The sequence below is a fragment of the Phoca vitulina genome, unplaced genomic scaffold (assembly GCF_004348235.1).
Source record: "Phoca vitulina isolate PV1807 unplaced genomic scaffold, GSC_HSeal_1.0 scaffold7, whole genome shotgun sequence".
Taxonomy (NCBI): Eukaryota; Metazoa; Chordata; class Mammalia; order Carnivora; family Phocidae; genus Phoca; species Phoca vitulina.
Window position 1 is genome coordinate 59,125,658 of NW_022589710.1, and position 14,104 is coordinate 59,139,761.

The window sequence follows — 14,104 nt, forward strand, 5'->3', positions numbered from 1 at the left end:
TCGTGATTTTGGGGTTGTGGGATCAAGCCCCACCCCACGTCAGGTTCCATGCTCAGTGGGGAATCTGCTTGAGATTTTCTCTCTCCCTCTCCCTCTGCTCCTCCCCCCACTCGTGCACACACTCTCTCTCTCAAATAAATAAATCTTTAAAAAAAAAAAAAAAACCAGGCTACATTGAGACATACATAAGGGAGCTCAATAATAATAAAAGCAATAACATAATTGTGTTCATAATTAGTTCTAATAAGACATTTATTGATAAACTGATAGTAGTTTCATTAGAAACTAACCACTGCGACCTTAACACACAGTGTAGACCCTGAAAACAGTCACAGATGTAGTTTAAAGCTTTCCTCCTAAAAACTTGAAAAGCATGTATCCCGAGTATATTCGTTTGTCAAGTTCAGCACAGTTTGAAAAAAGAACAAAGCAGAATCTTCATAAACTTGCAAATTTGTTTCATCTTGTCTGTTTAACTTTAAATTCCAAAAAGCAGATGCAACAGAATGAAAGAGCTCTAATAGCTGGTTGCTTTGCAATGTATTTTACGAAGCGTATACCAGTAAAAAGCATTGCCTCCTCTACAGCTTCTGTATTTTGCTAAGAGGTTTTAATTATATCTTAACACAAAGCTAATTATTAAAAAGGTGTAAAGGAACACAGCATTCCTGCCAACTAACAATGAATTTTTTCTACCTTTAAGTAGTTATTTGCTTAAATCTAATGCTGATGTTTATGCATAAATGGTTTCCACAGTTAGTCATGACACAGAAATAAACACCCACAGGTCAGCTGACCAACTGACAAACTCCTACCCATCCTTGTATGTCCTATGCAATTTTCTCATCTTCAATAACCACTCCAGCAGAGTTGATCACTTCCTTTTTTGTTAGCCACTGTACTTATTAAAGACTTCTACCACTGCAATTATCTTGCTGTATTGAAAATGTTTATTTGCACAGTTGCTTTCTCTGCTACACCCAGATCTTTTTAAAGTCCAAATCAATATATTCACCTCTACAAACAAAGTACTCACATACAGTAAGCACTCAATAGATACATTATTAATTAAACACAAATTCTTTACAGTGGAATAAATATTAAATAGACTGAAAAAAATCACCCTGAAACTCAAAGGCAAGTGTGTCATAAAAAGAATCCCATGTACTCTTCTCTTAGTCCACAGGACCTGGCCTTAGTAACTCACAGACCTGGATTAGACAATGGTTTCACTGTGTCCTGCCTTGAGCAAATGAAGTCTCTCTCAGCTGCAGTTTTTTTGTCCACACAATGGGAATAGTAACTACTATGGATTGTTGTTGCCTGGAACTCAGACAGTGTTTTATTTTTCATTTATTGGGAAGACAAAAAAGTAACTAAAAATCTAAAAAAAAAAAAAAACAAACCTAAAACATCAAGTAACCTACTTCCTACTTTTGGAATAGACCAAGAGCCAAAGGTGAAGACCTGACTTTCATACAATAAACATGTTTTCTTCGTAGGTATGTGGTTGCATACTTCACAAGGTCAACAGCCAACTCTATCCAGCAGTCAGGTGTTCACAGCTGTAAAGCAGATACAGAACCTGCCAAGTGGTATACCTGGCGTGTCCCTACGGGGCAGGTACTCTAGATCAGTGGCTGGGATATGACGTCAGTGGGAATTTCTATAAGGTAAGCATTTGGTACTCTCAGTCATTATAATTTTAGTTTTTCTGTTCAGTGTGTAGTGGTGTCTCATTATGGTTTTAACTTGCATTTTCCTGAATAATAATGATATTTAGTATCTTTCCATGGCTTATTAGACATTTTAATATCTTCTTTAGTGAAGGGTCTGTAAGGTTTTTTTGCCTCTTTTGATTTTCTTTCTTATGTAAAATATAATTCACATACCATGAAATTCACCCATCTGAAGCATAAAAATCAATGGTTTCTAGTATATTCGGAGTTATGCAACTATCACCACATTGAATTTTAAAACATTTTCACCATTCCATCCTCCCAGAAATCCTAATTTATTTGTTTTTTCTTTAGCTGCTTGTGCTTTTGATATCATATTTAAGAAACCATTGCCAAAACCAAGGTCACAAAGATTTACCCGTTTTCCTCTAAGAAAGTTATAGTTTTAGTCCTCACTTTTCATCTTTGATCCATTTTGAATTAATTCTGTATATGATGTGAGGTATGGGTCCAATTGCATACAAGTCCATATGAAATTGGCTATCTAGTTGTCCCAGTACCATGAATTAAAAAGACTATTCCTTCCTCATTGGCACCCTCGTTGAAAGATCAACTGACTGTAAATGGACTGTGAGGGTTTATTTCTGGACACTCAGTTCCATTCTATTACTTATATGTCCATCTTTATTCCGGCACCACACTTTGATTACTGTAGCTTTGTAGTTTATTTTAAAATTGGCAAGTGCTGAGTCTTACCAAACTTAATTCTTCCTTTTCAAAATTGTTATATAGCTATTCTAAGGTTCCTTGACCTCCCTATGAATTTTAGGATCACTTTGTCAATTTCTACAAAGAAATAAGCTAGAATTTTGAGAGAGGTTGTGTTGAATCTGTGGATCAGTTTGGGGAGTATTGCCATCTTAATAATATTATGTCTTTCAACCCATAAACATGGTATCTTTTTATTTATTTAGGTCTCTCACTTCCTTCAACAACATTTTGTAGTTTTCAGAGTGTCAGGTTTACACTTCTTTAATGCTAAATTTATTCCTAAGTGTTTTATTGTAATGTAAATGGATTGTTTTTTAAAATTCATTTTCAGATTTTTCAGTGCAGGTGTACAGAATTTGTATGTTGGTCATACAAATGACCTCAGTTGCCTCCTGCAACTGTGAATTTGTTCATTTGTTCAAATAGCTTTTTAGTGGATTCCTTGGGATTTTCTATTTACAAGATCACATCAAATGCAGTTACCTCCTGCAACTGTGATGAACTCGTTCATTTGTTTGAATAGCCTTTAAGTGAATTCCTTAGGATTTTCTATCATGTCATCTGTAAACACAGGTTTTTTTCTTCCTTTCTAGTGTGAAGGTTTTTAATGTTCTTTTCTTGCCTACAATGTTGAATAAAGGGGTGAAAGTGGATATTCTTGCCTCAGTTTCTGATTTTAGGGGGAAAAAAAGGCTCTTGATTTTTAGGCTTCTGATTTTCAGGAAGTTCACTATTCCTACTTTTTGGAGTGTTTTTATCATGAAGGAGTGTTTAATTTTGTCAAATGCTTCTTCTATGTCCACCAAGATGATAATATGGTTTCTGTCCCTTATTCGTGACTGATAAGGTATATTAATTGATTTTCACTTGCCCTTGGATTCCTGGGATAAATCCCACTTGGCCACGGTATATGATCTTTTTAATTTGTTGCTAGATTCAGTTTGAGAGTATGTTGTTGAGGATTTTTGTGTTTTTATTCATAAGAGATATTGGTCTATAGTTTTCTTGTTTTATCTTGATATTTTTGTCTGGTTTTGGTATTGGGATAATACTGGCCTCATAAAATTAGTTGGGAAGTGTTTCTTCCTCTTCTATATTTTGGACATTTATTTTATTTTATTATTTTTTTAAACCTTTTTCTTTTTTTTTTTTAAGATTTTATTTATTTGCGAGAGAGACAATGAGAGACAGAGAGCATGAGAGGGAGGAGGGTCAGAGGGAGAAGCAGACGCCCCGCTGAGCAGGGAGCCCGATGCGGGGCTCGATCCCAGGATGCTGGGATCATGACCTGAGCTGAAGGCAGTCGCTTAACCAACTGAGCCACCCAGGCGCCCTATTTTGGACATTTATGAAGACTGGTATTAATTCCTCTTTACATGTTTGGGAGTGGGATGCCTGGGTGGCTCAGCTGTTTAAGCGTCTGCCTTCAGCTCAGGTCATGATCCCAGCATCCTGGGATCGAGCCCCGCATCGGGCTCCCTGCTCAGCGGGGCGTCTGCTTCTCCCTCTACCCTTACCATGCTCAAGATCTCGCTCTCTCTCTCTCAAAAAAAAAAAAAAAAAAAAAACTTAAAAAATGTTTGGTAGCATCATTACGGAAGCCATCCGGGTCTGGGCTTTTCATTGTGGTTAGTTTATTACTACTATTCCTCCCCCTCCTCCTCCTTCAATCTCCTTACTTATTAAAGATCTATTCGGATGTTGTATTTCCTCCAGTCGATTCTAATAGTTTGTGCCTTTCTAGGAATTTATTTCATCTAACTTACCTAATTTTTGGCATATTTGTTCATGGTTTTCTCTTATGACCTTTTTCAATTCTGTTGTCAGTATTAATGTCCCTTCTTCTATTCCTAATTTTACTAATTTGAGTCTTCTTCCATTTTCCTTCGTCAGTCTAACTAAAGGTTTGTCGATTTTGTTTATCTTTTCAATGAATTATCTTTTGGTTTCATTCATTTTATTGTTGGCACATTCTCTATTTGATTAATTTCTGGTCTAATCTTTATTATTTTCCTTGTATCTGCTTGCTTTGGGGTTAGTTTGCTCTTCTTTTTCCACTGCGTTAAGGTGGAAGATTAAGTTACTGGTTTGAGTTCTTTTCAAAATTTTTTTCTTCTTAAAAAGAAATACATCTTTTTTCTTTTGAAATTTAGACAATTCAGCTATACATTTCCCACTAAGCACTGCTTTAGCTGTATGTCATAGGATTTGATATGTAGTGTATTCATTTTCTCTCATCTCAAAGTATTTTCTGATTTCTCTTTGACACATTGGTTATATAAGAGTATGTTGTTAAATTTCACAGTTGTGGTTATCCCAAATTTCTGTTACTGATTTCGAATTTCATTACATCGTGGTCAGAGAACGTACTTTGTATGATTTTAATCTTTTTTAACTTATTGAGGTTTTTTTTTTTTTTTTTTTTTTGAACAGCCTAGGTCTATCCTAAAGAATGTTCCTTGTGCACTTGAGAAAAATATGTATTCAGCTGTGTTGTCTGGAGAGAGTTCTACAGATGTCTGTTATATCTAGGTGGTTTATCTTCTATTTCCTTGCTGCTCTTTTGCCTAATCTTGTACATTACTGAAGTGGAGTATTATTGTTGACTTGTCTATTTCTCCCTTCATTTCTGTCAGTTTTCCTTCATGTATTTTGGGTCTATGTTGTTAAGCACACATTTGTTTATAATTGTTATGTCTTTCTGATGAATTGGCCCTTTTATCATTATGAGGTGTCCCCTTTTAATCTCTGGTAACATTTTTTGTTTTTAAGTCTATTTGTCTGATATTAGTAAGCCACTCTTGCTTTCTTGTGGTTGCTATTTGTGTGATTTATCTTTTTCCGTCTTTCTTCTTTAATCTATTTGGTCTTTGAATCTACACTGTATCTCCTATAAACAGCATAACGCTGAATCTTTTTCCCCCATCTGACAATCTCTACCTTTTGATTATATGGTCTAGTCTATTTACATTTAATGTTATTATTGGTATAGTTGGATTTCTGCCTGCTGTTTTACTTTTTTGTTTTCTATATATTTTATATAGTTTTTTTCTCTATTCCTCCTTTACTACTTTCTGTTTCACTAAGTGAATATTTTCTAGTGTGATATTTTAATTCCTTCAATGAATTTCACTGTTTTTTTTTTTAGTTATTGGTGGTTGCTCTATGGCTTACTAACATTAACAACAAAAACAGCTTCAGATTTATATCAATTTAATTTCAGTGATATATATTATATACACATATATATATATGTGTGTGTGTGTGTATATATATATATGTTACTCCTATACAGCTCATTCTCTCTTTCTCCTTTTTATGCTATTACTGTTATATACATACAATAATATGTGTTATACAATTGTTATACAACTACATGTTACAAAGCCACCAATATATATTATTATTTTATATATTTTATGTCTTTCAAAGAAGCTGAGAGGAGAACAAGTATATATTGACAATTAGCATATTAGCCTTCTTATTTATATTTTTGGTTCTCTTCCTTTTTTTTTCTTGTGGACTCAAGTTATCTGATTCCAACTCCCTACCCCCACCAGAGGCTTGTTTTATTATTATTTTTCTTTATTTATTAAATAACTTGGGTATTCTTGTACGGTCTGTTTTATCTGTAAGAAATCTCTGATGCTGCTCCTTAGAGGGCACAACCTTCGGCATTCACACAGTGGTTTGGCAGGGCTCTTTTTTACTCTCTTTTCCTGACCTGGTAAGCTGTCTGCCTCTGTTGGTATTACACCCAGTTGTTAGGCTCCCCTAATTGCTGGCTGATTGAGCTATTATTTTCAATAATGCCCTGGGGCATAAAGTACTCCACAGTCTGAGTCAATAAATGCAGGCTCCTTTGTAGGGTTAGTTTTTGAGGCCAGTGTTTGAGCTTTGTTCTGACCCCAAGAGTGTTCTTCATAATTGACTATTTCCCTCGTACTCTCTGGTACTCCAACAGTTTACTTCGTTGCTCTAATGGAGCTACCAAGCCTCCTCTTAATTGCTTACCACCAAAATCTCCATTTTTCTCCCTCAAAAACATCCTTAGGCTTGAACTTCCCACATACTTTTCTTCAAATAAAGTCAGTTCTTTTGGTAAGAACTTCAGAGCTCTGTGCTTATGAACTACACCTCTCCCTCTAGGGAAATCTCTGATCCACTGCTCTGGAGCTGGGGGTGAAGACAGTGGCCCACTTCTCTCAGAGTGACACCCCTGCTTTATTAACAAGGTGCTGCATGAAGGCACTAGTCTCTGGCCTTCTCAGCTTGCCTCTACCAGCACAGAATCTTCACCCTGTAAATGAGGTGGGTAAGGGCATCAGAACTCTGTATTCTCAACTTTCCAAGCCTGGAATAAAACTTCTGCCCTATGAGTGGGGGCTGGGTGGAGGAAGGGAGCTCCCAACCTCTCAGCCACATTTGCCAGGAATTTAGCCTCTGTAACACAGAGCTGGGTGAATGAGAAATGCCAGTGTCCTGCAACCTCCTGATGAGATACTATATCCCTTAACTGGGAGCTGAGGGGAGAGAAGGCCCCAGCTTCTTGGCCACACCCACCCAAATAGAGCTTTTGTCATACAGCGTGGGGGAGGGCAGAAGGTCAAGGCCCAAGAGCCACCCACTTTTTCTGTTTTTACTGACATTTAGATTTTCTTGAATAAATGTTTCTTCAATTGCTGAATGCCCACCCACAGGCCAACCTCCAGAGATTAAAAAAAATTTTTTTTATTTTAAATAACTTTTACTAGTTGCGTTTGTTTCCCTGGAAAGCAGGTCCATGTAGCTCCTCACTTGCCATTGAATCATCTCAGGTGGTTCCCTTCTTGGCAGGGTGCCTCTCCTCCACCAATTCGCAGCCATTCTGTTAGCCCATTAATTCATCCTAATATTAATGATTTTCATTTTGATCATCTGATTAAGGCAGTGTCTCCTTAGCCTCTCTACCATGAAGTTATCTATTTCACCTTTGTAATTAGCAAGTAATTTTGGAGAGGTACTTTGAAACCATGTAACTATTCCAACGTACGTCATTTTATTTATTTATTTATATCTGAAGGGACTCATGGGTTTATTTTATTCAATGGGTTAAAATTCACTATCATCATTTCGTTCTGATTCTGGGAGTGTGATTCTTACTCTTACGGCATAGCTCTTCTAGAATTTTGATGAAAGTCTTCTGAGTTTACCAAGTCCTGTACCTTGGGAGAAATTTAACTCTAAATTGTCTCCCCTGAGGTTGGAGCTGCTGGAATCTTTATTCAGCTTTCAGCCTTCCAGCTCTTGTCTGGGTCACTGAAGTTCTCGCCCCATGCAATCAATGCTAAGAAGTCGGTCCACACACACAGATTTCTGAACCACCTCATCCGTGTTCCCTTCCTGGCAGGGTGCCTCTCCTCCACCAATTTGCAGCCACTCTGTTAGCCCTAAACTCCAACTTCTGACTCTTTGGCCTTGTAAGACTGCCTCTTCTGGACTACATTTTGACCTCTTATTTTACACATCCTTGGAAAGAAATATTTTTTGGTATTTAAGAACACAGGTCTTGAGTGTCAGAAAATCAAAAAATCCTAGCTATACCGAGAATCATCGATTATGTGACTTTGAGCAAGTTGCTTAATCTCTGAATCTAAAACCATATTTATAAAAGGTGAACAATATATTTTCCTACAGTTTGTTCATTTCATTCAACAGACTTTGAGACCTTATTATGTATCAATCACTTTTCTAGATACTGCACATATATACTGAACTAAACAGATAATAATCTCCATCCTAATGAAGGCTGCATTCCAGTGGGAAGAGAGAAACATAAGTAAATTAGATACCATGAATATTTTGGAAGATGATGGTTACTATGGAAAAAGTAGCACAGATAAAGGTAGAAAGGAAATGCCAGGATAGAGATGAGGACTGCATTTTAATAAGAGTGGTCAGTGTATGCCTCACCAAGGTGACTTTTGAGCAAAGAATTTAAGAAAATGGAGACATGAACTAAGCAGATATTTGGGGAAAGACTGTTCCTGGCATAAGTAACAAGTGCAAAGACCCTCAGGCAGGAGAGGGCCTGGTGTATCTAAGGATCAGGAAAGAAGCTAACATGGCTAGACCACAGTGAATGAGGAAAAAGTAGGAGAAGGGACATGGTCACAGAAGTAACTGAGCTAGGGGGGTGGGGTAGCTCGTGCAAGGTCTTGCAGACCATTACTGGGCTGCTCTGTATGCTATGCACTGCACAACGTATTGTGATCTAATTGAACTGTGGCCTCTGGAGCTGAGCTGGCCATTGGAAGGATCTCATCTTTTCCTCTGAATGAAAAAGGAAGCTTTTAAAGGATTCTGAGTAGAATAGTGGCATGATAAGACTTGGCTCCTGTTCTGAGAAGAGCAAGGGTGGAAATAAGGAGACCACCTGCGAAAGAGGAAGGTGAGTGAGGATGGTGGCTAGGAGGAAGATGACAGCAGTGGTGGGGGTACGGATCCGGCCCCACCTGAGCACCTGAAGAGATGGAGCTGGTGTTACCTGGAGATGGGGAAGGCTGCTGGAAGAACAGGTTTGGAGAGGATGATCCAAAGTTCGTTTCTGGACATGAGGCATGCACCGTGTCTGACAAGTAGTAAAAGCTCAATAAAGGGTAGTTACCATTATCATGATCATTACCCTCAATTATATCTCCTGAGACTGTTAAGAGGTACAAAAGAGCCCTTCTGGAACCCTTTGAGGGAGAGGAATTCTTATGACGGATTTAGAGCATGAAGAGGAGGTTCCATGAACCATCCTGAAAGCACTTCACATACATCCCTTGAAATTATCCACAATGGTTTTCAAGCATATGTAAGAATCTGTGCATTCTCTTGAGAAGAGAGGGTCCACAGCTTTTATCAGATTCTCCAGGGAGTTGTAAGCCAAAAAAAATAACAAAAAACCAAAGTTTAAGGAACATCACCCCTAAAAACAGCATTAAAATTGGAAAGGAAAAGTTCCTATCAAGTCTATTTACGAACAAAGCAGTGAGTGCCGGCTGCCGGCACGTGGGCAACAGCCGAGAGTAGAGGCCTACAGCCCGCGAGCACCGTCAACCTGATCGTTACAGCACACACACCCAGTTCTGGCTTCCCCACGGCACCGAGCTCATGTCCCACCAACTTCTCCCCTGGCCTGTCTTCACTCTCCTGGGGCTTATTTGCATTTAGACTTGGACTGGTGAGGTTCAGAGCTTTAAAAAGTGAAATGGAGCAAGGGCTTTTCATTTTCAACAAGATCTCTGACTCCTGAAGATGTGCTGGGACCGCATTTCTGGTGTCTTAACACCTGTGTGTTTATCAAGAGCTCTAGCAAATCTATTAGGATAAGGCTGGGGCTGGCGTGCCTAAGGAAAAACAACTTAGCCAGGCAGTGAGACAATAAAACAAAATTTAGAAAAGACCATAGGGCTATTGCTAAATATGAGATGAATTATCAAATTTGTACTCTTTTGAACGAGAACACCAGACTCAGGAATGCAAGCACATTCTGGGACAGTTAGTAATGGCATAGACGTGGTCGGTGACATTGTGAAAACCCAGATCCTTAGAGACATCTGAAAGGAAGAGTCTTCTCAGCTTTATAATTCAAGGAACCCCACCCCCACCCCATCCCTTTCCTATTGAGCAATAAATTACATTTCTTCACCTAAAAGACTTACTAAAAAGCTCACACTGAATAAAGCCCCTGCATGGGGACTGTCTATTACTAGAATTATTTCAGGTCCACCTGCCTGGTGGGCTCTTGGTCCATGCCAACTTGTCTACCCTGAGTAATAACTTTTCTGTACAAATTATGGATTCATTAGATTTCTAGAAATTAGATTTCTTAAGGTTCTGCCAATTTCTTTACAAACATGAAGTCTGGCTTTTTGTGTTTTTTTTTTTAAGCCAATGTGAACTGTTTTTATTCTCTTTATGACAGGGAAACTGTCAGAAACAGCACGAGAATGTTCTGTTTTTTACTGATATTCCTGAGTCTTTTTTGCCTCTCTGGACATACGACAAAAATGGACCACGTGGCGCTGACTCAGTGAACATTCCTGGCTCCTGCTGTTTGTACGGACGCAGCATCTCAACAACCCATAAGTCAGGAAGCAGGAAAGGGCTACTGACAGGTAGGAATTCAGTGACATAAAACAGGGTTTTGGCTGCTCTCCTTTAAAATTTGTATCTTAACACAGCCCGCTACTTTTGAGACCAGACAAAGAAGTAATAACAACCAGAGATGCTGGATACCTTCTAAGTGCCTGTTCCACTTAGATATGGCAATGAATATGACCCTCATAAACAGTGCTCTTAGGTACTATTCTAATAGTATAATCCCCAGGGAAAACAGGTACTCTCTAGAGAATAGTGAAGCTAAACAAATTATCCAGAGTTGCATATCCTGTGAGTGGGAGAACAGGGATTATGAACATGGGCAGTCTGACTCCAAAGAGTGATTTTTTTATGCCATATTAGAATTGCCCTTTACCCCTTCCAAATATGGTTTTACTATCACTTACTAGGAGCGGCCTCATCATGCAGTTGGTCTTGCCAATTACTGTCCAAAAAACTGCGTTAAGATCAACTGCTCTGTCCTTCAAATATGTAAATGGCTTAGAGCCAATAATTCTATATATTTGGTCATATAATTTTGCTAGCTTACAGTTTTCACAATTAAGTTTTGGAGGGCTCATCTGAATGTCACAATACTCAGAAGCAGACATTCTAGGGTGGCTATACTGAGGTTTTTTTGGTTTTTTTTTTTTTAAGATTTTATTTATTTGAGAGAGAGAGCGAATGAGCAGGGGAAGGGGCAGAGGGAGAAACAGACTCCCTGCTGAGCAAGGAGGCTGACTTAGGGCTTGATTCCCAGGACCCTGATATCATAACCTGAGCCAAAGGCAGATGCTTAACCCACTGAACCACCCAGGCACCCCTGAGATGTTTTTGTTTTTTTTTAATAGGCACAGTAAACAATGAGTTTCAACCTTTTTTGAGAATGTGCCAAGCTAAAATTATCACTGACACATTTATGGCACATAATTTAAGAGAGTTAATTTATTACCTTGCAGGAATGGACTGTGGGCTGTTTTCTTTAAAAAGGGGGGGGGGTACTTGGCCTTGCCTGCAGGAATACCCCCAACCTTGTGGAAGACGCCTTAATTTTTCCTGAGAGGTCATCACCTTAGTCCGCCTGCCTGTTAAAGCAGAGGAATCTGAATTTGGCAACACAGAAGAGCTACTGTCTAGGTTCTTGCCAGAGATTAGAACCTCAAATTGTCTGCAGTCCAAATCTCATCAAATATTCAGTTGTGAGAAATAATACATACAAAGGCCATACATGTAATCGATACATCTTTCTGGATATACTATAATGGCTTTGGACAAAGTCAGAGCAGAAGAGAGCTACAAACTTGAATAACACCATTTTGGAGTTATACTCTGATCTTGTTCCACAGGCTTACATTATATGGAACAGTGACATGAAATTTGGCATCATCTTTAGTCAAGAAGACTGGTGAGAACTGTCATTACATCTGGGCCCGATTTAAAAAGTTTTCCTAGGTCATAATGCCTTACCTGTGGGTTTTATCTATTTATTTTGAAACTTATCTTGATATAATTTCAAACTTACAAAAATATTTGCAAGAACAGTACAAGGAATCCCCACATAACCATTATGCAGATTCACCAATTGTTTACATTTGCTTCATTTGCTTTAGTATTCTCTCTCTCTAGTTTTTATATATGTTCATACTCTTCCTGAGAATACGTTGGAGACATCATGCTCCTACCCCTAAATCCTTCAGTGTGCATCTCCTAAGGGGGGTGGGGGGAACACCCTTTCATAGAACCATAGCACAATTATCAAGATCAGAAACTTTATGATAAAAACACCATTATCTAGGGGTGCCTGGCTGGCTCAGTCGGTAAAACATGTGACTCTTTATCTCAGGGTTGTGAGTTTGAGCCCCACGATGGGTGTGGAGATTACTTAAAAATAAAATCTTAAGGGGTGCCTGGGTGGCTCAGTCGTTAAGCGTCTGCCTTCGGCTCAGGTCATGATCCCAGGGTCCTGGGATCGAGCCCCGCATCGGGTTCCCTGATTCTCCCTCTCCTACTCCCCCTGCTTGTGTTCCCTCTTTCGCTGTGTCTCTCTCTGTCAAATAAATAAATAAAATCTTTAAAAAATAAATAAAATCTTAAAAAAAAACCCACTACTATCTAACACACACTCTATTCAAATTTTATCATTTGTCCCACTAATGTTCTCTCTAGCTACTTTTGTTTCCAGTCCAGGATCTAGTTTATGATCACACAATGCACTGGAGATATAGGTCTTTAGTCTGGACCTTTAGTCTTTCTTACTTGATCTTGACATCTATGAAGAGGATAGTTCAGTTACCTTGTAAACTTCAAACCCTCAATTTCATTTTTTTTCCTGATGTTTTCTCATGATTAGGTGCAGGTTATGCATTCTTGGAAGACATATCAATGAAATGATGTTACCTGTCTTAGAAAATATCAGGAAGCATGTGATGCTAGTTCTCCCAATACTGGGTGTTAATTTTGATCGTATCATTAGTGTGGTGTTTGCCAGGTTTCTCCATAGTAAAGATACTGTTGCCTTTTATAATTAACTGGTAAATCGTGGGGAAATGAATTGAGACTGTGTAGAAATATTGTATTCCTCATCCAACTATCGCCTAGCCATCTAGAATCCAATGATGATTTTCTAATTCCACCATACCTTTTCTATGTTGGTTGGTCTACATTTGTCTGGGCAGGTATAGATTAGTAGGACAGATTCATAGAAATAGATTGCTAAGTTGTAACATACTTACTATTAAATTATCATAATTGCTGACAATATTTTATAAGTATTTTCCTCAAAAAGGCTTATAGCCACTTACATTCCCCACCAACAGTGAATGAATGCCTTAAAAAGCCAAGGTCTCACCAACTCTTGATATTATCATTATGTTTAAATTTTTACCAATCTGATAGGCATTTCCAAGATACAGAAATTTTTCAATGCAAAATAAAGAAGAGGGGAAGAAAATCTGAGTGTGCAGCAGAGGGACTTGATATATTTCACGGTCCACACAATGGAATACCATAAATGATGCTTGTATTGACTGCTGGTTCCTTGAGTAAACTAAAAGAAGCTTCTTATATGAAAATGATATATCAAGGGGTCAATATAAAAAATATATAATGAACTTATACAACTCAACACCAAAAACCAGTCAGATTAAAAAAATGGGCAGAGAACCTGAACAGATGTTTTTCCAAAGAAAACATCCAGAGGGGGCCAACAGACACATGAAAAGGTACTCAACATCACTAATCTTCAAAGAAATACAAATCAAAACCATAATGAGATATCACCTTACACCTGTCAGAATGGCTAGAATCAAAAAAACAAAAGATAATCAGTGGTGGTGAGGATGTGGAAAAAGAGGAACCCTCGTGCACTGTGGGTGGAAATGCAAACTGGTGCAGCCACTGTGGAAAACAGTGTGGAGGTTCCTCAAAAAATTAAAAATAAAAATATCATATGATCCAGTATTTCTACTCCTGGGTATTTACCCAAAGAATATGAAAACACACCTACATTTATTGCAGCATTATTTATA

At 38.2% G+C, this 14,104-nt stretch overlaps 1 protein-coding gene across 4 annotated transcripts in view; it reads right to left on the minus strand.

Annotated features, from left to right (window-relative positions):
• Positions 1-14,104, minus strand: part of RPS6KA5 (ribosomal protein S6 kinase A5) — a 179,651-nt gene that overhangs the window by 78,066 nt on the left and 87,481 nt on the right. The gene's annotated exons all lie outside the window — the stretch shown is intronic.